We start from the raw sequence: 25,131 nt of genomic DNA, 5'->3' as shown, positions 1-25,131 counted from the left end.
TTTTAACATTCCTTTTGCATTACATTACCTGTTGCATTGTGGAAAGGTGACTTTTGGGTTGGTTTACTGCCATGTTGCATTAAATTTCATGCACATCAGTGGGTATGGTGTGGATATAATTGAACATCTTGCCAACCGGCCTTGCCCTTGACATGCATTGGGCTTCTGTTCCTCCATGTTTTCCCCATGAAAGCAGCAGCAATTAACTGTATTATTCACCCATTCATTCATTCATTCATTTATAGAGTGCCATTTATGTACATGGCTCTGTACAGAATTAAAATAGGAAATTCTACCTGGCGGATGGGGGCAGGCGTACAATCTAAAACAATATAAACAATAGGATCAAAATTAAGGAATATAAACAATACGATCAAAATTAACAGTTTACCGTAAGTAATTCAGAAGACATTCCACCAGATATAATAAATAGGTGTGCTGGGATGCCACTTCAATTTTCATCCTGCAATTTTTCAATTTAAAAGGGTTGCAAATGGATCAGACCCCCCCCCCCCGGAATTAATTAACACAGAACGGAATGCTAAACTTCTGCTAGATCCAAAGGTAGCCTTCCCCCCCCGTAAAGCATGGAAAATATCAGGCCAGGAAACATTGGGGAAACGGCATAAAGTGTTTTCCTGTATGTAACCTACACAAATTCAGCAAAGCAGAGCAGAACTCACCACGCCTCCAAAATGTAACAACAATAAATGAAAACAACAACAACAACAATCTGTATGTTTCCAATAAAATGTGAGGAAGGTCCAGATTACCTAAATAATATAAAGGCCCGGATGAACGTCAAAACGTTCATCTGGTGCCAAAAGAAGACAAGCTGTATATGAATTTCCAGATTCCCAGATCATCCAAGTGTCCCTATTTTCCAGGGATAGCCCCAGATTTACAGAAGCTGTCCTGGTTTCTGATTTGATCTCAGAATGTCCCGCTTTTCCTTAAGATATCCCTATTTTCATCAGAGAAATGTTGGGGGGGGGGTATGGAATAGGGCGTCCCTATGTTCACCGGAGAGATGTTAGTGGTTATGCATTCCCTGCTGCCATGGAATTATGGCTAGCTTATTGCCCTGTTCATGTGTCATATTTCTGAAAACCTGGAGAACTGGGTGACTAGGTTGGTCGCCAAACTGCTCTGCTGTACCTCACTGACACAGCTAACTTGGTGTGCTTTTCCTTTGCTCTGCTTGTGCAGAGATCCACTGCAAGTCCAAATATTGTTCCTTCCATCCTTCTGAAGGTGTAAATCAAGCACAACACTTCGAAGCGGACACGGAGCAATGGTTCCAAACTACAAGAAAGAAGATTCCACCTAAACATTAGGAAGAACTTCCTGACAGTAAGAGCTGTTTGACAGTGGAATTTGCTGCCAAGGAGTGTGGTGGAGTCTCCTTCTTTGGAGGTCTTTAAGCAGAGGCTTGACAACCATATGTCAGGAGTGCTCTGATGGTGTTTCCTGCTTGGCAGGGGGTTGGACTCGATGGCCCTTGTGGTCTCTTCCAACTCTATGATTCTATGATTCAGGTCACATGCCTTTCTTTCTCTTCATTCTGGTCATAAGCCTGACCAAAGAGCAATCCCAGGTTCAGGTGGCAGCAAAGGGGAAGCCAATTGCTGATTATATTCTTGCAACGAATGACTAACCGAGAGAGAGAGAGAGAGAGAGAGAGAGAGAGAGAGGGTGCTCAGCATGGCAACGTTTTCTCTACCCATTTTTGTAATCGGAAGAATCTTGAGGAAACGATATGGTTGGGCAAATGTGGCCATCTGAGATTTGATTTCCCCCTCCCTTTAGTATTAAATTCTCTTTTAGGCACATGCTAGTTTGTTCATTAATCAAAACAGCCTGCAGTGGAATTAGGAAAAGGGTGAACATTAAACTATAGCCAACGACTAGGGCTTGATTGCAAAGCACACTGGAGCTGTCACATATCCTCCAACTGTCCCGATTTTCCAGGGATGGTCCCAGAATTACAGAAGGCATTCCTGTTTCGGATTTGATCCCAGAATGTCCAGGTCTTCCTTTTCCCTCCCCTCCACATCTCAGAAAACTATTAAAAGTGGTGAAGAGATCAGATCAGAAACCCTCCCATGCTTTTTGGAAATAGCAGCCTTTGCTGTGTGTTTGTGTAGCTGCAAAAACCTGTTTATACTGAAAATAAAATATGAAGGAAATGGTGACGCCGACCTACAAAACCCTTCCTATAATTTTGAATTCACTTTAAATTCTTTAATTGCAATGCTTCAGCAGCCAACAATTTTTTAAGACACGCATGGAGGGTATATTCCTTTCTTGTAAACTGAGCCTTTCACTGCAAGCCTTTGCATGTCTACTCAGAAGTAAGTCCCATTGTATTCAATGGAGCCTACTTCCAGGTAACTGGGTAAAGAGTGTGCAGCCCTACACTGGAATTCTAAGCCTTTTTACTCAGAGGTAAGTCCCACTGAGTTCAATAGAATTTAAGGACTGATCATTTTCACAGATTTCATCATCATCATCATCATTGTTGTTATTAATTTCCTGTCTTTTCCACAGGGACTTAAGGCAGCTTACAGCTAAAACTGTATTTCATTCCATTTATCTGTGGAAGGTTTGTACATGATTTTTCTTTACAACAATCCTGTGAGGTAGGTTCGGTGGAGAGGTTGCAACTGGCTCAAGGTAACCGATGTTGGTGTGTTTATGACATCTATGTGTGTGGCGAGATCAAATGCGGGAGAAGCTGATGTAGAATAGAGTGTCCTTATTTTCATCTGAGAAACGTCAGAGGGTATGCTATCAGGTCCCACACGACACACTGCTTGACCTCACATGCAAGGGGAAATGCACCGGAAAGTGTGGAATAAAAGTTTGCTTGACGCAGCATCATCTAACCTCCCCACAAACGAGCTGGAACAAATGCTCAATAAAAAACACCGTCTAAGCTCCCTGCAAGCTTTGGGCAAACGAATCAGAAGCGATGCTCAATAAACAAGTTGGCTGGAAACAGCCCCAGTTCCTCCACAGGGCACAAGGGTTATGTTCTGCCCAGGGCCGTCTTACCAATAGGCGCTAGGGGTGCGGGGCACCTGGGCGCTGCGCTCTCAGGGGCATCAGGCCAGGAGTCTGGGACCCGAGAGTTGAGTCTGGCGAAGAGCCTGCCCATTGGTCGGAGCACCGTGGCAAGCTCTTCTGTGCCGTGAGTTCGGGGGTGACCGAGCCAGTAAGACGCTGGGGCAACCAGCCGGCTCTGCCCTCCTGCACACCTGGGACTGGGCAACTGGGGGGGGGATGGGGTAGATCTTTGCACCCCAGTGCCACATATGCTTAAGACAGCCCTGGTTGTGCCTCCAGTGTCAGAGACAGTATTCATCGAAAAATCAGAACTCCTATTAGAATAAACAAGTTTCGTTTCAAATACTGAAATTCTAAATAAGATGGATAGCAATGTGTAATAGAAAAAGAATTATGAAATTAGGTTAAAGGTGTGTGAAAGAAAGTAATAGAAGTGTAAAGAAATTGCAATTGAGTAGATTGGAAGTCTAACACAAAGGTGGGGTGAGGGGTGGTGGATGGTGGTGGGAAAAGGAATTATCTGTGGGATTGAGTGTAGGTATGTTGTAGATATGTTGTAGGTATGTAGGTATGTTGTATGAAATGTATGCTTGTATATTTGTAATATATGTGTATTAATGTTGAATTATTTTAACAATAAAAACTTTAAAAAATTTTTTTAAAAAGAGACAGTATTCATCTGACTGTCAGATGTTATGAATCAGAAGTATGGAGAGTGCTCTTGAGCTCTGCCTCTGCTTGCAGAGGCATCTGGTTAGCCAGAGTGGAAACAAAATACCGAACTACTAGACGGGTCCTTGGCCTGATCCAGCAAAGCTCTCCTTTTCCATGATTGCTTTTATTTTCGTTTTCTGAATCACAATAAGCAATAATAACAACAGTAAAGAAGAGAAGAGTTCCACGCGTGGAAGAAAAAGGAATCAGGGAGGAAGGAAAGGAAGTGTGCCAAAACCAGTGTTATATCTCCAGACAATTGTCCTTCGGAAGCAAATTATCCAAGAATGTTTTTCCAAAGGAAACTGTGACCATGAGGCTCTGTTTACGTTCTTTCAGACAGCAGAAAACAAGCCCAGACTGCGCTTCTGCTGCTTCCAAACCTTTTGAATTCCAGACCAGTTTTCCAGTTCATTTGGGCATTGTCTGTCTTCTTCTTTTTTCCCAACATAACCTAACAATGGTGCTCATTTTCTTCATGAGCTCTGTAGCTGCAGACAAATGCATTCTTGTAATTAGAAATCCCTCTGAAATGCCTTGCGGTGGGAGTTTTTTAAAGCAGGCACCCCCAAACTTGTCCCTCCAACTGTTTTGGGACTACAACTCCCATCACCCCTATCTAACAGGACCAGTGGTCAGGGATGATGGGGCTTGTAGTCCCAAAACAGCTGGAGGGCCGAGTTTGGGGATGCCTGCTCTAGAGGAAGGGAGAGAGAAAGCAAGGCCAGCCTCAGCTAAAAGGAAGTTTTACTTCCCTCCATGTTATTTTTAACAGGACACAATACCTATTGTTGGGTCTGCGGAGTGTGTGTGGGCAAAACCAAGTCACAAGCTTGGCTCATTTGCCTGGTGGTTTGAATGCCTTTTTTGATAGAAGTCAAGTGAAGCCAGAGAAGCACACAAGCAATTGTTATCCTTCGGGGCGATTTGAATCTGCTTTGTTGCAGAGTTGTTGCTGGGCGTGTTGCTGTTTTTTTCTGCGGAAATGATTGGGAAAGATCTGTATATATTCCTTTAAAGACCCCACAGATCTGCTACACTCGAAACCACCCCTTCTTCCGTTCGGCACATCAGCCCATTTGTCTAGATGCTGCTACAAAATGAGACTCGAAAAGAGGTCTTAATGGGGACGCAGGACAAAGAGACACTCAGGCTGTGAAGCCTTCCTTTTAGGAATTCCAGGTGCAAAAATCCCAAAGGAGCAGAAAAGACTACTTATGTATGAGACCACAGCAGCACGGATGTTACTGGCCCAGAGATGGAAAGAACATAAAGTCCCTACCAGAAAAGAATGGCAGATCAAGTTGATGGACTATGCCAGGCATCCCCAAACTCAGCCCTCCAGCTGTTTTGGGATGACAACTCCCATCATCCCTAGCTAATAGGACCAGGGGTCAGGGGTGATGGGAATTGTAGTCCCAAAACATCTGGAGGGCTGAGTTTGGAGATGCCTGGATTATGATGAAATGGCTAAAATGATCAGAAGAGTCAGAAATCAGGAAGACCAAAATTTTAATAAGGAATGGGGGAAAATTATAACTTATCTTAAAGACCACTGTAAACAGTGAAAATCATTAGTAGGATTGGAATATCACATGGAGTTTAAGGTTGATTCTGGACATAATGGAAGAAGTAAAGGGTTTGGATTTTCATAAAAGCTGCGAGAGGAACTGATTAATAATAGGACCCACATGGGGGAGGATGGAAGTCCAGGAGATTCCTTGGGATCTTGTTTTTATGATTTATGTTTGATATATCTCTGTAAAAGTTTAAGTTGAAAATCAAATAAATATTATTAGTTTTTAAAGAAACACTCAGGCTGCCACCCCCCACCTGCCCCGATTAAAAAAGTTATTGCTTTCTTAGTCAAATACATTTCTTTTCATTTCTTTTTCATAAAAAAATTATTGATCTAAACACACACAAAATACAGTAAAAGTAATATGTACAACCAAGACAAATGCATGCAGAAACAGAAAAATTAAAATGAAGATACCCTTGGGGAGGAAAACCAAAAAAGCAACTAAGAATGCAATACAACATTCAACTATCTGCCTTGGTAGCTCAGTTGGTAGAGGCTCTTAATCTCAGGGTTGTGGGTTCAAGTCCCATGTTCCTGATCTCCAGGGGGTTGGACTAGATGACCCTTGTGGTCCCTTCCAATTCTATGATTCTATATATTTTGGGGGGGGGAGGGGGTGAGTCAATTCAGTTCTCAATATAACGTCTTGGCGTGCTTATCTGCAGAACATGGGGTTTAGTGGGTTGTTTGATTGAGTTAAAACGGGAGAAAAACTTATACCATCTCAAATAAAGAAGATCGGGTTAATAATAATAATAATAATAATAATAATAATAATAATAATAATAATTTATTTATACCCCGCCCATCTGGCTGGGTTTCCCCAGCCTCTCTGGGCGGCTTCCAGCAAACCCTAAAATACAATAACCTATTAAACATTAAAAGCTCCCCTAAACAGGGCTACCTTCAGATGCCTTCTAAAAGTTTAGTAGTTATTTTTCTCTTTGACATCTGGAAGGAGGGCATTCCACAGGGCGGGTGCCACTACCGAGAAGGCCCTCTGCCTGGTTCCCTGTAACTTGGCTTCTCGCAGCGAGGGAACCGCCAGAAGGCCCTCGGCGCTGGACCTCAATGTCATCTAGCAGGCTCAGGGGACAGCCCATGTGTTCACCACCCTCTATAAAGACTTTCTGTCCGTGGCTGTCAAGCCAACGTACCACACTGTGATACAATATGAGAGGACACTTTCTATTGTGGACCGGTAGAAGGAGGTCATCAATTGTTGTTGAACATTGTTCTTTCGCAGGCCCCTGAAGAAATGGAGTCTTTGTTGGGCCTTCCTAACCACCTGAGTTAAATCGTTTTCCCAAGTGAGGTCTTCACTATTAAGGACTCTTCGTTTATGGGTCAGATGTTCTGACAGTGCAATGAAAGTCACCGCTCCCGGGAAGGAGTAGATTTGGACTTCCAATAGGAGGCCACTGACAATCTGGCAGCGGCAAGAAGCATTAAAAAAAACCTCTCCAGGGTTTCCCCTAAGCAATCAGGGACTGCGCCTGAGTGAAGCTAACTGCTCTCTTCGTGCCTCTCCTGATTCCGGGAGACCAGTGGAGAGGGGAACCTGTTGCAACAGGAGGGAGAGACACCCTTGCCTCTTCACCAGCTGGACTCATCTCTGCCTCTTGGTCTCTCCTGCTTCAGCTTCTGCCTCCCATTCTGGACTGCTCTCTGCCACAGACTTTCCCTGCTCACCAAACACTGTTACAACCTGCATCCAACCAGTCTGTGACACTGCCTTCTGTCCCCTGCCCTGGCCCAAAGGTCACCAGCCACCATTGCCTGAAGCCTGCTCATCCCTGCTTGAAGTCATTGCACTTTATGGGAGATTTGTAAATAGCCTCTTCTTGGTTCACCCACGGCATCAACCGAGGCCTTCCTTGCGTGACCTCTGAGGATTTTGAGGTTAAAAATGCAATTGATTGGGAAACTCTGTACCTTTGCTTCTTATCAGCCTCTGGCTCAGAGGAGCAGGATGTTCTCGATAAGGCACCAGGAAGAACGGTGCATGTAGCAGAGTGGTAAATTGGAATAATCTGTCACTTTTTTCTTTTTTCTTTTTAATTAAGTTTGCTTGACAACATTACATTGCTTTACAGTGGATGCTCAGGTTGCGAATGTGATCCGTGTGGGATGCACGTTTGCAACTCGCAGCCTTTGCAACCTGCGTCTGCGCATCGGCACACATGCGGGTTGCAATTCTGCGCATGCGCAAAGCGTGATTTAGCACTTCTGCGCATGTGCGACAGCCGAAACCTGGAAGTAACCAGTTCTAGTGCTTCCAGGTTTTGGCAGTCCGTAACCTGAAAAAACGCAACCTGAAGTGTCTGTAAGCCAAGGTATGACTGTATATGGTATTATGAAAAAAGAAAAAGAATACCAATCAGAGACAATTCTATATAATACATTCTTTCGTATGTACATAAGACTTCCAGCCGCCCCCAATGTATTTACCTTTTCTATTTTCCAGCTGTATACATGGCTGTTACTTTAAACTAATTATGTAATCTTAAAATTTATTACGAAACCTTTTGCTTTAGTTTTATCTGTCATATATACAGAAATCATTCAAACGCTGTCATAGACGCCACACCACTATAGTATTTCGTAAAATATTTCTTAAACGTATCCCACTTTTGAATAAAGTTTTGATTTATATTGCCTCTCAGCCTATTCGGAGGCTAAATCTGTCACATTTTTTAAAAGCCGTGTCTCCTTGCAGGGCTGTGCCATTCATGGCTGGGGTTGTAGAAAGCCACCCAGTTCTTAAATCTTGGTAGTGGTTCCTGCAACCTCCACTGGCAAGGCGCTTAGTGAACGACTTTCACCTTGCAGTCTCTAAACCCACCAAATTAAGAAACTGCACTGGAAGATGCAGCTGGGGAAAAGAAGGCAAAGGCTGGAGATCAGAGCTCCCGAAATAGAATTGAGCCAAAGGTTCCCTGCAGAGCTTATTTTGCTCAAAAGTGAGACGGCGGGGGAAAGTTTCCTATATCTCACATGGGTGGGCAGTGATCCTGCTTCTAGCTGCTGCCAGTACCCTTCACCGACTCTCAATGTGTCATTATGGTAAAGCCAAACCAGAGTGAAGGCCACAAGAAGCATTGCCCTCACTCGGATTTGGCTTAATGACACTGGCACAGAATCCCATGGTGTCTTTGTGATGCAGACGGTGTGAGGGGAATCCCTCTTCTCCTCACACTGTCTCTTTACATAAGAGAACCCTGCTGGCTCAGACCCCCACCCTACCCTTGGTCACTGAGCAAATTCCCCTCCAAATTCCACAATCAGGATGGATTGAGTCTTTCGCGCGAAAGAAAAATAGCACCTACACAAAGGAACTGGCTTGGTGCCCTGGTCTGTTTTCTGGAATTTAGACTGTGTTGGTAGGGTGTGTATGTGTTATAAATATGATGATAATAGCAAATGGGGCACATTTCAAATTATTATTATTAATTTTATTATTATTATTATTATTATTATTATTATTATTATTATTATTACCCTGCCCACTCTGGGCGGCTCCCAACAGAATATTTAAAATACCATAAAACATCAAACATTAAAAACTTTCCTAAACAGGGCTGCCTTCAGGTGTCTTCTAAAAGTCAGATAGTTGTTTATTTCCTTGGCATCTGATGGGAGGGCGTTCCACAGGGTGGGTGCCACCACCGAGAAGGCCCTCTGCCTGGTTCCCTGTAACCTCACTTCTCGCAGGGAGGGAACCACCAGAAGGCCCTCAGAGCTGGACCTCAGTGTCCAGGCTGAATGATGGGGGTGAATATGCTCCTTCATGTATACTGGGCCGAGGCCGTTTAAGTCTTTAAAGGTCAGCACCAACACTTTGAATTGTGCTCAGAAATGTACTGGGACCAGTGTTATACGGTCTCGGTGGCCACTCCCAGTCACCAGCCTAGCTGCCGCATTCTGGATTAATCGTAGTTTCCAGGCCATCTTCAAATGTAGAGCGCATTGCAGTAGTCCAAGTGGGAGATAATAAAGCAGGACATTGGATGGTTTAAAAGGGAGATGTGATAGATGACGGGCAGAATCCGAGACCTCGGAGAGGAACTGGTGGAGGAGGAGTGGAAGAAATTTAAGGACTATTTACAAAAATACTGTAAATTGTACGAATGTTAAGAAAGATGTAAGATTCGTAACAATATGGCTCCAATAAATTAGTAACAAGGGATATAAATTTAAATGTAATTGAAAGATAAGACAAATTTTGGATAAAAAAATATCCTAGAATTAACTTTTAAAGAATAAGAGTTATTTAAACTCTAAAATTTGAGATTCAATATTGGACAATTATATAATATAAATTGAACTAAGTAAATAATTTGCTAGAAAAAATTATGTGTTTAGAGTGCAGGAACAAGAGATGTGAGGAAGTCCAAAGATGAGAATGAAATGTGGTTAATGAAAAAGAACATGTTTTTATGTATGTTGTTGTTTATTGTCTAAAAATTTAATAAAAAATTATTATAAAAAAATAAATAAAAGGGAGATGTGATAGGTGTGATGTGAGGAAAATACCCAACACCCTTCTGGGTGTTTTTCACTTGCAACCGCTCCTCCTGCCCTGTTTTCCAACGCCTGGCTGATGCAACTCCCCATGCCAGGTTACAACCTTTCGTCCCCATGTTGCATTCTTGCACATGGAGGCATGCGCACCAGGTACGACGCCAAGGATGGGGTCGTGCTCCTATGACCCTATGACACATGCCTTAAGATCATTCTGCAATCTGATGCAATCTGCAGAAACAGCCGCTCTCTTCCTGCTTGTACAAGTTTTAACCTTCAATGAATCCTTTAACTGCATATGATCCCCATTCAGCTGTGTACGTTTGTGGGTGTGTTTCTACAGCTCATCTTGCCTCTGGACCTTCTTGCTAATGCCCTCAGAAGCCTCCTTTTGCAAACCGTCACATATTGGCTTGTTGAACCCGGTTGACTCAGAAATGTGTCTGAGGCATTTTCAGCAAGAACTCATTTGGCCCTCGCTTCCTCCAATGGGGCATATTAGCCAACTCATTGAATCGCAGAATTGTCGAGTGAGTGAGGTTCCCTAAAAAGGAGGATCAGCAACTAAAGATGACAGGATATGCAGAGTTAGCAGGTCTAACAAGTAAAAATAAGAGAGCAAGAAGACAAAAAATATAAAGAGTGGGGGGGGGGGAATTTGTGGAGTATCTGGAAAATAACTGTAAAGAAGTGAAAAAGCTAGCAATGTTAAGGTAAATTCAACAGTATACTATATCATAAATGGGGAATAAGGAGAGAAAGTGATCTAAATGGATATATAAGGTATGTGCAGGAATGGTGGAGAAATCAAAAGAACCAGGGAAGGGCGATAAGGGAAGTCGTTGAATGTTTTTATTAAAAGAAAGTTATAATAATAATAATAATATTTATACCCCACCCATCTGGCTGGGTTTCCCCAGCCACTCTGGGCGGCTCCCAACAAAATAGTAAAAGCAGAATAACACAATTGAAAACACAATAAAACATTAATGGTGGAAATGTATATTGAACGTGAATGTGATTTTGGAAACGTTAATAATGGAAATCACACACACACACACACACGAGATTGTCGAGTTAGAAGGGACGGCGAGGGTCATCTAGCCCAGTCCAAGTAGCATCATCCACAGGTTCAGGAGAATCTTAAAATTTGCAGAAGTAAACTAAGGGGGAAACGAAGTCCCTACCAGAAAGGAATGGCAAACCAAGCTGTTGGACTAAACCGAAATGGCAAACCTGACCAGGAAGCCTAAGAACCAAGAAAACAAAAACTTCAAGAAAGAATGGGAAAAATTTATTTAGGAGGCCACTGTAAGCAGCTGAAAACATTAAAGGTAAAGGTAAAGGGACCCCTGACCATTAGGTCCAGTCGTGACCGACTCTGGGGTTGTGGCGCTCATCTCTCTTTATTGGCCGAGGGAGCTGGCGTACAGCTTCCGGGTCATGTGGCCAGCATGACTAAACCGCTTCTGGCGAACCAGAGCAGCACATGGAACGCCGTTTACCTTTCCACCAGAGCAGTACCTATTTATCTAATTGCACTTTGACGTGCTTTCGAACTGCTAGGTTGGCAGGAGCAGGGACTGAGCAACGGGAGCTCACCACGTTGTGGGGATTCAAACCGCCGACCTTCTGATTGGCAAGTTCTAGGCTCTGTGGTTTAACCCACAGTGCCACCCACATCCACCTCTCACTTAGTCTCGTTATAAAGGAGATGGAAAGGCAGGTGATATGGATCTCAGTGTCAGTCCGTCTTCATCGCAAAAGTGATGCCAGCTGGGAGCACGTGGCGAAAGCAGACAACTGAAGACACTGACAAACTAATGGACAGGAAGCCAAGGAAAAGAACAAGCTACATGGAAAGATTCCTCTTGGATGTTATCCCCATCTTAACGGGATTCCTCTGCGTTCCTTACAAGGCCTTTTTAACCTCCTTTGTTATTTATCTGCATCCTTCAGCTCAAGTACATGCTGAGTCTCCCAGTCTGCAGAAGGTATTCTCCTAAGGCAGGGATGGGCAAACTGTGCTCTTCCAGTTTTGTGAACTCCCATCAGCCCGGCCAGTGGTCGAGAATGATGGGATTTGTAGCCCTATAACATCTGGAAGGTTGTGGGTTCTCTACCCTTTTCCTGATCCACACATCTGCGACAATAAAATTGTGGCTAAGCTGTAGCGCGTCAGATTGCAAGTGGGGTTCATGGGACCGACTGTCCCCCTCTATACGGAAAAAAATAACTGCATGTAGAAAGCTAGCCTGTCAAGGAGATAGGATTAGGTATAATCCTCTCCCTGACTGCTAATTTTCTTAGTAATATAATAATAATAATAATTTATTATCTATACCCCGCCCATCTGGCTGAGTTTCCCTAGCCACTCTGGGCAGCTCCCAATCAAGTGTTAAAAACAGTACAGCATTAAGAGTTCCGTTATTTATTCATTTATTTTTGGGTATGGAAGAGCATCATGTGAGTCTCTGCCTCTAGTATGAAGTGGTACACAAAGCGGCCTAAAAGTCTTCAGTTTTTGTGTGTGGAATCATTCGATTGGAAATCAAAGAGTTTGCTAAGTCGGAGCATCTGGGCCTCTGACCTGGCAGAAAATGAGCTCATTCCCTGTGGAATAGATTCAGCAAATGAAAAATGGAGGGTTACTCGTGCTTTGCAACAACAGGTGTATTTATTCTCTTAGGGTGGTGGTTACTTATTAAAAAAAGATAAAGAAAAAACTGCCCAGCTCTGCAAGATAGGACTGAACGGCCAAGAGAGGCTGATAAGCATCTGAGTTACCGATTAACTTCTTTGCGAGATCCTGAAACCCTAAGATGATTAATCTGAAATGGAGACCAAAACATCAGGCTGTGCCAAAAGGGTTCAAAAGTTTAGAAGACAAAGTTATGTTTCATAGATTCTTCAGAGGGTGCAGCACTGTAGGTTATTGGAGTGAACAGCGCCACTGCCCTCCATGGGCAAAAATTCGCAGCAGCTAATATTTGCTACCGCAGAGCTGAGGGTTGGGCAGCATATTTTGAGCAGGGATGAAAGACCTGTAGCTCTGCAAGTCCTTCCTGGACTTCAGCTCCCATCCATTGCTGCCAGTATGGCCAATGGCCAGGGATAATGGAACAGGGAGTCCAGGAACATCTGGAGAACCTGGGGTTCCTCAACCCTGATGCAGTGGAGTGGTAAAAAGCAGGCACGTGGCGAGAAATCTGCCCCAAGAACAGCTGCCAGTTCATCCACCCTTCTGGCATGGGATGGGCAGAGCTCACATCATAGAATTGTTGAGTTGGAATGGACCCCCTTGCAAGTCTGAGCTTTAACCTGCCTGAACTTCAGCCAGCAACTGTTGGCTCCTGTCGGGAGTGGGTGGCGCTGTGGTCTAAACCACTCAGCCTCTTGGGCTTGCCAGTCAGGTAGTTGGCAGTTCGAATCCCCATGAGAGGGTGAGCTCACTATTGCTCGGTCCCAGCTCCTGCCAACCTAGCAGTTTGAAAGCACACCAGCGTAAATAGATAAATAGGTACTGCTGTGGCAGGAAGGTAAACAGTGTTTCCATGTGCTCTGGTTTCTGTCACAGTGTCCTGTTGTGCCAGAAGCAGTTTAGTCCTTTTTTTTAAAAAAAAATAATTTTTATTAATTTTCATAAAACAAGAAAAAACACAAAATTAAACAAACAAACAAATAATACATGACTTCCCCATGCCTCCCCTTCACTGCACCCCTGTGTCCAAAATTTTTAGCAATCCTTCATTCTTTTTCAAAATTTAATTTCCTTCATGATTTTCTAAACTTAAATATTTCCAACTATACTTCTCTATTTCTTAACCCTTAACATTTTATCAGTCCAAAATTTTGCAACAGTTCTTAAGATATAATTTAAATTTTTTCCAGTCCTCTTCCACCGTCTCCTTCCTCTGATCACGGATTCTGCCGGTCATCTCTGCCAGTCCCATAAATTCAGTCACCTTCGTCTGCCATTCTTCCAGAGTAGGTAATTCTTGCATCTTCCAATACTTTGCCAGGAGAATTCTTGCTGCTGTAGTTGCGTACATAAAAAAGGTCTTATCTTTCTTTGGTACCAATTGGCCGACCATGCCCAAGAGAAAAGCCTCCGGTTTCTTTGCAAATGTCCACTTAAGGACTTTCTTAATTTCATTATAGATCATTTCCCAGTAGGCTTTAACCTTTGGGCAGGTCCACCAAAGATGATAGAAAGTTCCTTCGCATTCGTTACATTTCCAGCATTTATTATTGGGCAAATGATATATCTTTGCAAGCTTGACTGGGGTCATGTACCATCTATAGATCATTTTCATTATGTTTTCTTTCAGGGCACTACATGCCGTAAATTTAAGGCCTGTGGTCCATAACTGTTCCCAGTCGGCAAACATAATATCATGACCTAAGTCTTGTGCCCATTTGATCATAGCTGATTTAACTGTTTCATCCTGTGTATTCCATTTCAGCAACAAGTTATACATTTTAGACAAATTCTTAGTATTGGTCTCTAACAGTTCTGTTTCCAATTTTGACCTCTCTTTCTGAAATCCTAATTTCTTGTCCTGCTTAAAGGTCTCATTTATCTGATAATAATGTAACCAGTCTCGAACTTTAGATTTTAGTTTCTCAAAGCTCTGTAATTTAACTTTTTCACCATCATATTCTATAATTTCACTATATTTTGGCCAATTTGAATCCATATTAAGTTTTTTTACCGCTCTAGCTTCCATTGGTGACAACCATCTGGGTGTTTTATTTTCCAACAAATCCTTATATCGATTCCAAACATTATATAATGCTTTCCTGACAATATGATTTTTAAAGCCTTTATAGATCTTTGCCTTGTCATACCATAAATAAGCATGCCAGCCAAAATTGTTATCATACCCTTCCAAATCTAAGATATCTGTGTCCTCAAGAAGTAGCCATTGCTTCAGCCAGCAAAAAGCTGCTGCTTCATAATAGAGTCTTAAGTCCAGCAGCGCAAAACCCCCCCTATCTTTTGCATCAGTTAAAATCTTAAATTTTATTCTGGGTTTTTTGCCCTGCCAGACAAATTTAGATATATCTTTCTGCCACTTCTTGAAACAATCCATCTTGTCTATAATTTGCAATGTCTGAAACAAAAACAACAATCTCGGCAATACATTCATCTTAATAACAGCAATTCGGCCTAACAAGGATAATCTCAATCTAGACCATGTGTCAAGATCCTTCTTCACTTCTAACCAACATTTCTCATAATTGTCTTTAAACAGATTCATATTTTTGGATGTTAAATTCACCCCCAGATATTTCACCTTTTTTGTTATCTCCAAACCAGTTTCCCTTTGAAAGCTTTCTTTTTCCCCCATCGTTAGATTTTTTTCCAGTACCTTTGTCTTTTGCTTATTTAGTTTAAAACCAGCCACTCGACCAAATATTTCAATTAATTCTAAAACTCTTTTTGTACTGACTTCTGGCTGTTGTAATGTCAAAACTAGGTCGTCTGCAAATGCTCTTAACTTATATTGTTTGGCTCCGAGGTGTATTCCTTCAACCAGCTGATCCCTTCTAATCATATTCAACAACACCTCCAGGACCGATATAAATAATAGAGGGGATATTGGGCAACCCTGTCGTGTCCCTTTTTCTATTGGGATTTCATCCATAACTACACCATTCACAATTAATTTAGCTTTTTGCTCTGAGTATATTGCACCTATACCGTTTTCAAAGCTTTGGCCTACCCCCATCCCATGGAGATTCTTCCTCATAAAACTCCAAGAAATATTGTCAAAGGCTTTCTCCGCGTCCACAAAAATCAATACTGCTTTTCTATTTATATCAGTCTCCAATAGTTCCAAAATATCTATAATATTCCTTACATTGTCTGACAAATGTCTCCCTGGGAGAAAGCCTGTTTGGTCTTTCTGAATCTCCTCTACCAACACTTTTTTAAATCTTTTTGCTAAAATGTCTGCAAAAATGTTATAATCCACATTTAAGAGTGATATAGGGCGGTAGTTCTTAACTTGATGTTTCTCAGTTTCTGTCTTCGGTATAAGTGAGATGAATGCTTCTTTCCACGATTCGGGAGCCTTTTTCCCCTCCAAGATTTGGTTACACACTTCTTTCAATGGTTGTATTAACCATTCCTTCATTGCTTTGTAGTATCTCGCCGTCAGTCCATCTGGCCCTGGTGATTTTCCCAATTGCATATTCTGGATGGCACCCTCAATTTCCTGGTTCGTAATTTTTTCATTTAAAGTCCTTTTATTCTTTTCCGAGATCTTTGATAGTCCATATTTTTTAATAAATTCTTCTATCTCTTGTTCATCTTTCGGCCCTTGTGCGTATAATTTCTTGAAGAAACTTTGGAAACAATTACTGATTTCATTTGGTTTGTTTACAAACTTCCCCTCTACTTCAAGGGACGTCACAGTATTCAACTTTTGCCTCTTTTTCAATTGCCATGACAGCAATTTCCCACATTTGTCTGCTGATTCAAAAGTTTTTTGCCTCATTTGTTTTATTTTCCATTCTATTTCTTGGTTCATCAGTTCCATGTATTGGGTCTGGTAGTATTTTATTTCTCTTAAAATCTCCTGAGATTTTGGTTTTGACCTCAGTTTCTTCTCTCCTTCTTTCATCTGGTTCCAGATTTTTTCTTTCTTCTCATTTTGTTGTTTCCTTTTTATCGAATTTTGTTGAATTAGAAAACCACGCATGACAGCCTTACTTGCGTCCCATATTATTCTTCTTTCCAGATCTGTTCTAAGGTTTATTTCAAAGTAATCTTTCAGAGTTTTTTGGGCCTTTTTTAAAATTTCTTCATCTCTAAAAAGGGTGTCATTCATTCTCCATCTAAAAGTTCCAGCTGTTGTCAATTTCATTTCCATCTTTACTGCGTTGTGATCAGAGCAGGTTTTTGGGCAGATTTCTGTATTTTTAACCCTTGGTGCCAGATTGCTAGAAATCCATATTTGGTCAATCCTGGTCCATGTCATTTTTGCTTCAGAGAAGAAGGTCCCCTCCCTTTCCAGAGGGTTCCTTGTTCTCCAAATGTCTATCAAGTCCATTGTGTCAGTCAGTTCAAAAAAGGTCTTTGGTAGTCTCCCATCCTTAGAGATTACTTGTCTTTGAGCTTTGTCCATATTTGTGGAGACGACTCCATTCATGTCGCCCATCATTATTATTTTATAGTCCATAAAGTCCGTTAATGTCTCATGCAACTTCTTGAAGAATTCAGCCTTCCCCTCATTAGGTGCATAAATTCCTACAATCAAGATTTTTTCTCCTTGTATTTGAATTTCCACTGCCAGAAACCTTCCTTGTTCATCTTTAAAGATCATTTTTGGTTCCCATTTTTCCTTAACATAGATCACGACTCCTCTTTTCTTAACTTTATCTGAGGAGATAAATTCCAGTCCTAATCTTTTATTTATCAAAAGTTTTCTATGTATTCTGGCAATATGAGTTTCTTGCAAACATATTATGTCCAGTTGCTCTTTCTTTAATATATGAAAGACTTGGGTCCTTTTTCGGGGATGGTTCAGGCCATTGCAGTTCCAACTCAGGAGTTGCAGAGACATTTTTGTTACTGGGTGTCTTTTCCACCAACCGCTCCAAGTTCTTGTTCCTGATCAGTCGGTGCTGGGTTCAGTCCAAATGATAAATTTGCAATATCTGGTATTTCTTCCTCAGTCACAGTTCCTTTTTGAAAATCCTCAAAGTTTCTCTCCAAAAAATGTTCCTTGTCTTGAATTGTTTTTATTTTGATTTTCTTCCCTTTGAAGTTAAAGGACAACCCTTGTGGGAACTCCCATCTGAATGGAGTATTGTTTTTTTTCAGCAAATCCACTAAATCTTTGAATTGAGTCCTCACCTCCAAAAAATATTTAGGAATATCTTTATAAATCTGTATTTGAGAATTCTTGATAATCAATGCCTTCTGGAAATGTAGGTTCAATATTTTATCTCTTTCTTCTTTGGATCTTAAGGTGATTAAGCAATCCCTTGGTTTCTTGCCTTGCTTTCTGCCAATTCGGAAGGCTGTAGTTATTACAAATTCATCTTCTTCTCCTTCTAGTTCATCAGTCCAAAATTCCTGAAATTTATCTGTGAGAAACTCCCCAAGGTTGCCCTCTTCCTCCTCTGGTACCAGTCTCAATTTCAGATTTTTACCTTTCCTCTCCAGTTCCATAAGAGCTAGGGTTGCATCATGTTCATGTACCTTCTTTGCAATAGGTACATATTTTCCCTTGACTTCCTCGGCAGTAATTTTAGCAGATTCAGCTATTTTCCTTGTTTCGGTACTTTCTTGTATCAAACGATTTATAGACTCTGTGTTAGACGATATAGTCGTTGTGTTCAAGTCAAGTCTTGTTGTTAATTCTGTCAACTTCTTGGAGTTTTCTGTAGATTGCTTAGTGAGTACTTCCAAAGATTGATTTATTTTGAGCAGTGCCTGTGTCATAGAATCCATTGATGCTGTTGTTACTCTCTCTTGTCCAGCTGCTGCTCCTGATATAGAGGTTCTTTTCTGAGCCTGCTTTTGAGCTTGCTTTGTTTTGCTTCTTGTTGATATTTCATCAAGTGGCGTGCTCATAACTCAAGGTCGTTCTCACAGGAAAGTTACAAGTGGAAAATCCCAGTTCTTTACTTCAATACTGCAGTCTCTTTTTTAGTCCTCTAGAGGGGGAAATTGTATCCAAGCCGGAATAACAAAGAAACAGTGAAGCAAGTAGCCATACAATGTCCCAAAGAAAATAAAATTCAACCCAAAGTCTTACTTTGTTGCAATTTAAAAATCTGGGTCTACTAAGTAAAGTCCCGTTATTATGTTCCAGATATATTCTTACTTTGTATCCACAGTCTTTTTGACAGTTCGTTTCAAGCGCTCTCCGTTCAGGCAGCCTGATCAAAGGTATCGGCAGCGGAGAGTTTCCATTCACAATTTACTTCTTCTAGCGGTTTAAATTAAGCCAATTTTTCCTTCCCCCCTACTCCCGCTTCGTGGGGGGAAGGTCCTTTCAATGTCGGGGTTTAGCAAAGTTCAACCAAGACGTTTCTTTTTAAATACAGCAAGTTTTTTCCATTGCTGCGTTAATCGTGCAGTTCCGGGAGGCTGACTTCCTTAATTTTTGCCTTTCCCGTTTTCGGCCAAATCTTCTTAAAAATAGTCCGTTTTCAATATTTTGTAATTCCTACTCACAGGTTTGTTGCCAATCGGTAATTTCAGGAAGGAATCGGCGCTCTCCGTCAATGGCGACGCGGCTTCACTCCACGAGCTGGGTTGCGATCCTCAGCACCGCACTCACTCCCGATGCCGCTCCGGAGCCTTTAAAAAGACTCCTTTGCGATACCGGGGGGTGCAAAGGTGCCCACCGAATCTCCTTGTTCACAGGCTTCTGCGCCTGTGATTTTAGGGGTCCCCCGCTCGCCGTAGCGGGTCAGACCCGAACTCGTGAAGCAGTCCTGCCTCGGAGCTCGAGGCAAAGACCGCCATTAAGACGCTGGCGCCGACCGGAAGTCCCAGAAGCAGTTTAGTCCTGCTGGCCACATGACCTGGAAAGCTGTCTGTGGACAAACACTGGCTCCCTTGGCCTGAAAGTGAGATGAGCACTGCTACCCCATAGTTGCCTTTGACTGGACTTAACCGTCATGGGGTCCTTTACTGGTGTGTACTCCTCCTTTGTGACTCCCCCTTTCTTCCATTTCTTATACATGCCCTTCTTAACTCTCAGCTCTTCTGTAAGTTCCTTGTGCAGCCACACCAGTTTCCTTAGACGCCTCCCACTTTTCTTCCTTGTTGGAACTGTCTGCATTTGGCCCTTCAATATTTCACCCTTAAGAAACTCTCACCCATCTGCGACTCCCTTCTCTTTGAGTATTTCCGACCTTGGGATCTCACCTTTGGATTTTTGAAATTGGCCTTCGTAAAGTCAAGAGTGTATGTCTGAAATAGTAGTAATAATAATAATAATAATAATAATAATAATAATAATAATAATAATAATAGTAAAAATAATAATAGTAATTTATTTATACCCCGCCCATCTGGCTGGGTTTCCCCAGCCACTCTAGGCGGCTTCCAACTGAATATTAAAAACAATACAGCATCAGACATTAAAAACTTCCCTAAACAGGGCCACCTTCAGTTGTCTTTTAAAAGTAAAATAGTTGTTTATTGCCTTGACATCTGCTGGGAGGGTGTTCCACAGGGCAGGCGCCACTACCGAGAAGGCCCTCTGCCTGCTTCCCTGTAACCTCATTTCTCGCAGCGAGGGAACCGCCAGAAGGCCTTCAGTGTTGGACCTCAGTGTCTGGGCCGAATGATGGGGTGGAGACGCTCCTTCAGGTATACAGGACCGAGGCTGTTTAGGGCTTTAAAGGTCAGCACCAACACTCAGCTTTCCCTTGCCTCTGTATTGTGAAACCCAGGAGGACACAATCAATACTTCCCAAGTTTTCAAGAACTTCCACTTCATCAATCAGTGCTTCCCTGTTGTTGAGGAGCAAGTCTGAGTTAGACGATCCCCTTCTTGTTTCTTCCACCATCTGGAAAATGAAATTGTCAAGAGAGGCAAAGGAGGAATTATTGGCAGAATTTGAGTTCCAACAAATATCAGTATAGGATCTCTTAATATGAGGAAATTCAAAGGGTGGGTACCACTCCTGAGAAAGCCCCTTGCCTGGTTCCCAGCTTTAAATAAACAACAAATGAAAAGGGTTACTGAGAAAATGTATATGGACTACTTCAAACACTTTTTAAAGTGTTCTATAAATGCTTATTGTCATGATCATCATCAGGAAAGTTGGTTGATATGGTTCATAAATGGCAGATGAGCAGGCAAGACTGATTTGAATGCAAAGACTCGCTTATACCCTGCCACAATTTTTTCCCCTGGATGACCTTCTCGGGCTTCTGTAACAATAAGGTCCTATGATTAATTGGCATCATTGTTGGTGACATCAAGGCAAAAACAGGAAAAAGAAGAGAGGGGAAAATATTTGCATGTCCTGGAATCCATCCTGTTGTTGCAGGTGTGTCGGAAAGAAGCGATTCAGTTCTTCTCATGAGCCGGACATCTAGATGAACGGCGATGCTCATCTTGTTGTGCAAACAGATACAAATGTTCCTTGCTCAAGAGATTAACCAAAAGATTTTCCCCAACCAAAACAGGAAATTTGCTGTTAAAGCGCTTCTGATTGGTGGCCATTTGGCCTCTGCTGAAAGACCACTACAGAAGGAGAGGCCAACAGCTTCCCAGCTGATCCCACTGCTGAGCAGTTTGGGAGACCCGATCTCTGCCCTGGGAAAGGCCAAACAACAACAACAACTTATTATTTATACCCTGCCCATCTGGCTCTGTTTCCCCAGCCACTTTAGGCGGCTCCCAACCGAATATTAAAAACACAATATAGCATTAAACATTAAAAACTTGTCTAAACCGGGTTGCCTTCAGATGTCTTTTAAAAGTAAGGTAGTTGTTTATTGCCTTGACATCTGCTAAGAGTGCTAAGAGGCATTAGGAGACCCCTAGAGCAGTGTTTCCCAACCTTGGGCCTCCAGATGTTTTTGGCCTACAACTCCCATCATCCCTAGCTAGCAAGACCAGTGGTCAGGGATGATGGGAATTGTAGTTCAAAAACAGCTGGAGGCCCAAGGTTGGGAAACACTGCCCTAGAGGTTTATCGGGACACAGGTGGTGCTGTGGGTTAAACCACAGAACCTAGGGCTTGCCGATCAGAAGGTCGGCGGTTCAAATCCCCGTGACGGGGTGAGCTCCCGTTGCTTGGTCCCTGCTCCTGCCAACCTAGCAGTTCGAAAGCACGTCAAGTGCAAGTAGATAAATAGGTACCACTCTGGTGGGAAGGTAAATGGCATTTCTGTGCACTGCTCTGGTTCACCAGAAGCGGTTTAGTCATGCTGGCCACATGACCCAGAAGCTGTATGCCAGATCCCTTGGCCATTAAAGTGAGATGAGCTCTGCAACCCTAGAGTCGTCCACAACTGGACCTAATGGCCAGGGTTCCCTTTACCTTTTAGAGGTTTATCAGTCCATCCATCTTCACTGGGGGGACTCTGGGAACTGTAGTTCTGCAAGTAGAATAGGCCTCTCCTAACATCTCGCAGCACCCTATATAAGCTGCAGCCCCCAGAATTCTTTGGGTGTTTAAAGTGCTATCATACCACACGGCACAAATGTGACCTGAAGTCTTCTTTGCAAAGCTCTGGTTGAAAAGGAAAGATCCCCATTCTCGTTTTTGAACATGTTTCAGATCATAAATATTTTTTTGAGGGTGTGTGTGTTGGACAGCGGTGGTGTGGGTGAGGAGGAGGGAGGGAATTGGGTGCATTTCAAGAACTCCGACAGAAATAGATTGCAATTGGTTAAATCGTTTGGTGTATCCTAGGTTTTGTTCTCACAAACAGTGAAGCAGGTGAAAATCCTGGGTCTCCACTTCAGAAATGTAGTGTGTGTGTGAGACGGAAGAGGACTCCAATGCGCAAATGCCCTTCCATAACAAATCAATCAACCCATCAATCAATTTTGCAGCTTTTCTTTTCAGGCAGGAGTCAGCAGTGATCAAAGGAGCACAGCGCACTCTAGTGGACACAGCAAAATATGACAACTAGCTTTCGTTTATAGAGTGGACAGTAATGCCCCCTGGGGGTAAAATGGGTTTATGGGGGGGGGGGAGTAAGATGCATGGGGCAGCTGTGGGTGCAAATGATTCTCAGACTTCAGAAAGCTGGTATCACTTGACCAAGTTCCTCAAGTTGGTTGAATTCCTTAATATATATATATTCCTTAAATAAATACCAGGCAGAATTCCATGTCCTTTGAACATGCTCAGCCCTCCTTGAGCTGTTTTGAGTTTCCTCCTCACTTCTCCATTGGACCGGATCGACATTCCTAAAACAACTGTCACTGTTAACTGTTTGCTTAATTAATTGCAAGCCATTAAGGTGGTTATCAACTGATCCTAGCTGGCTCATTGATCTGACCATATGCTGAGCGGGGTTTCTTTGTGTGCAGGAAGGGGAAGCAGAACTCAGTCAACAGCTGTGAACCTTGGCGAAACTGAGGCCAGGAGTTTGCAGCAATAAAACTGCAAGCACCTTTGCAAAGCTAAGCAGGGTCCAGTATGGTTTCAAATTGGATGGGTGACGGCGTGTGCAGAATCCTCCATTGCAGTGGGTTGGACAAGATGACCCTCACAGTTCCTTCTCATTCTATCACTCGATGAAGTCACAGTTACTGTAACATGCTCTGCGTTTTGAACATAGGAATATAGTTCACTGCTTTATATGGAGTCATACTATTCATTTATTATCTGCACTGACAGCAGCTCCTTCAGGATTTGAGGTAGGGGATGTTTCCAGCCCTACCTAGAGAAGCCGGGGATTGAATTTGGGACCTTCTGCATACAAAGCAAGACACTGATGGTTCTTGGTGCCAACAGCTGTCGGGTAGGAGTCACCCCTGCCTTTTTTAAAAACAAAACAAAACTGTACAGTTCAGAAAGGCCTTTGGAAAGTGTGTTTTTACAAACCAGTTTGATTTTAGTACATCATTATGTCTATTTCTATCCTGCCTTTTCCCCAGGCCGGCACTCGAGCCAGAATCAATAGACGTCAATAAGGAAAAACTCGGTTTGTCCTCTCCCTCTGCCTTATCAATAATAATAATAATAATAATAATAATAATAATAATTTATTTGTACCCTGCCCATGTGGCTGGGTTTCTCCAGCCACTCTGGGTGGCTTCCAACAAAGATTAAAAATACATTAAAATGTCACACATTAAAAACTTCCCTGAACAGGGCTGCCTTCAGATGTCTTCTAAATGTTAGGTAGTTGTTTATCTCTTTGACATCTGATGGGAGGGCGTTCCACAGGGCAGGCGCCACTACCGAGGATTTGGTTAATTCAATAAGAAACAATATTATTTTAATATTCATCTCACCCAAAACAGTAATGGGCTTCATTTTATCCTATGCTTAAAATCATACTCAGCCAATTTTTATTGTACTTACTTGGTGTGTGGTGTGTGTGTCACACACACACACACACACACGTATATATGTAAAGGTAAAGGACCCCTGGACGGTTGAGTCCAGTCAAAGGCTGGGGTTGTGGCGCTCATCTTGCTTTCAGGCCAAGGGAGAAGGTGTTTGTCCACAGCTAGCTATCCAGGTCATGTGGCCAGCATGACTAAACCGCTTCTGGTGCAACGGGACACAGTGACGGAAACCAGAGTGCACGGAAACACTGTTTACCGTCCCGCCGCAGCAGTACCTATTTATCTACTTGCACTGGCATGCTTTCAAACTGCTAGGTTGGCAGGAGCTGGGACAGAGCAACAGGAGCGCACCCCGTCACGGGGATTTGAACTGCTGACCTTCTGATCGGCAAGCCCGAGGCTCGGTGGTTTAGACCACAGCGCCACCCGTGTCCACACGTGTGTGTGTGTTTACCACATGGTGCCTTCTCTTTAATTTGCTTTTATTTTTATTTTTTTAATAACACCACCTTTATGGATATGCTATTGCCGTTTTTAACCCAGGTTTCTGTTGCATTGTGTGTCACACTGCCTTGGTGTATTGTTATTAATCAAAAGCACAGTTTATATGTAAGTAAATCAGAAAGATGTGTTCCTAGTTTATGGAATTTTCTTCCAAGCCAGTTTAGACTCCTTTAAGCAAAGATTAGACAAACTCCAAGGAGATTAGGCCTATCCCAACCATGATAATACAACTGTACCATTCAGAGGAGCTGTATGATACAAGTATTGTTTTTCTTTCCTCTCTCTCCCCTTGCGTATGTGAGAAGGAGAAATCAGTTTAAAAAACAACATATGGCATGATTTTATTTCTTTCACAGGTATTGAGGCACATAGTCACTTTGTGCCATCTGTATCTGCAAATGTCTGGCACGTTTAAGACTATATAGAACTGTGAGGAGCAGGTTAGCAATAAATCACACAGTGCCAGTGAAGGCAACTTTTTATTCAAGGAAACAGGGATGGCTCTGGAAGGCACAGCATTTTGTCCTGGTGGATCTTGCCCCTATTCTCTAAGTCTCCTCCTTTCCTGGGTCCTTCTCAAGCAATCTAAGACTTTGTATTCTTGTCTGTTTCTGCTCCTTGCTCTTCAGACCGCTACTGGTCCTGGGAGACCAGCAGGGAGGGGAACTGGTTGACACCCCCTCCTCTCCAGCCTGCTTCTGATTTCTCTCTGCCACATACACC

The 25,131-nt window shown here is 42.6% G+C and overlaps 2 long non-coding RNA genes across 2 annotated transcripts in view; both read left to right on the top strand.

Moving 5' to 3' along the window:
• Window positions 1-8,025, top strand: part of LOC309349130 — a 33,910-nt gene extending 25,885 nt beyond the window's left edge. The window contains exon 2 of the long non-coding RNA XR_014159743.1: window positions 7,702-8,025. This is a non-coding gene — a long non-coding RNA (uncharacterized lncRNA). The remainder of the gene's footprint in view (window positions 1-7,701) is intronic.
• LOC309349173 overlaps window positions 1-25,131 on the top strand; it is a 688,744-nt gene that overhangs the window by 44,728 nt on the left and 618,885 nt on the right. The window lies entirely within an intron of this gene.

Source organism: Podarcis erhardii (genome assembly GCF_964252035.2).
Source record: "Podarcis erhardii genome assembly, chromosome: 8".
Classification (NCBI taxonomy): Eukaryota; Metazoa; Chordata; class Lepidosauria; order Squamata; family Lacertidae; genus Podarcis; species Podarcis erhardii.
This window is presented reverse-complemented; position numbering and strand designations above follow the sequence as displayed.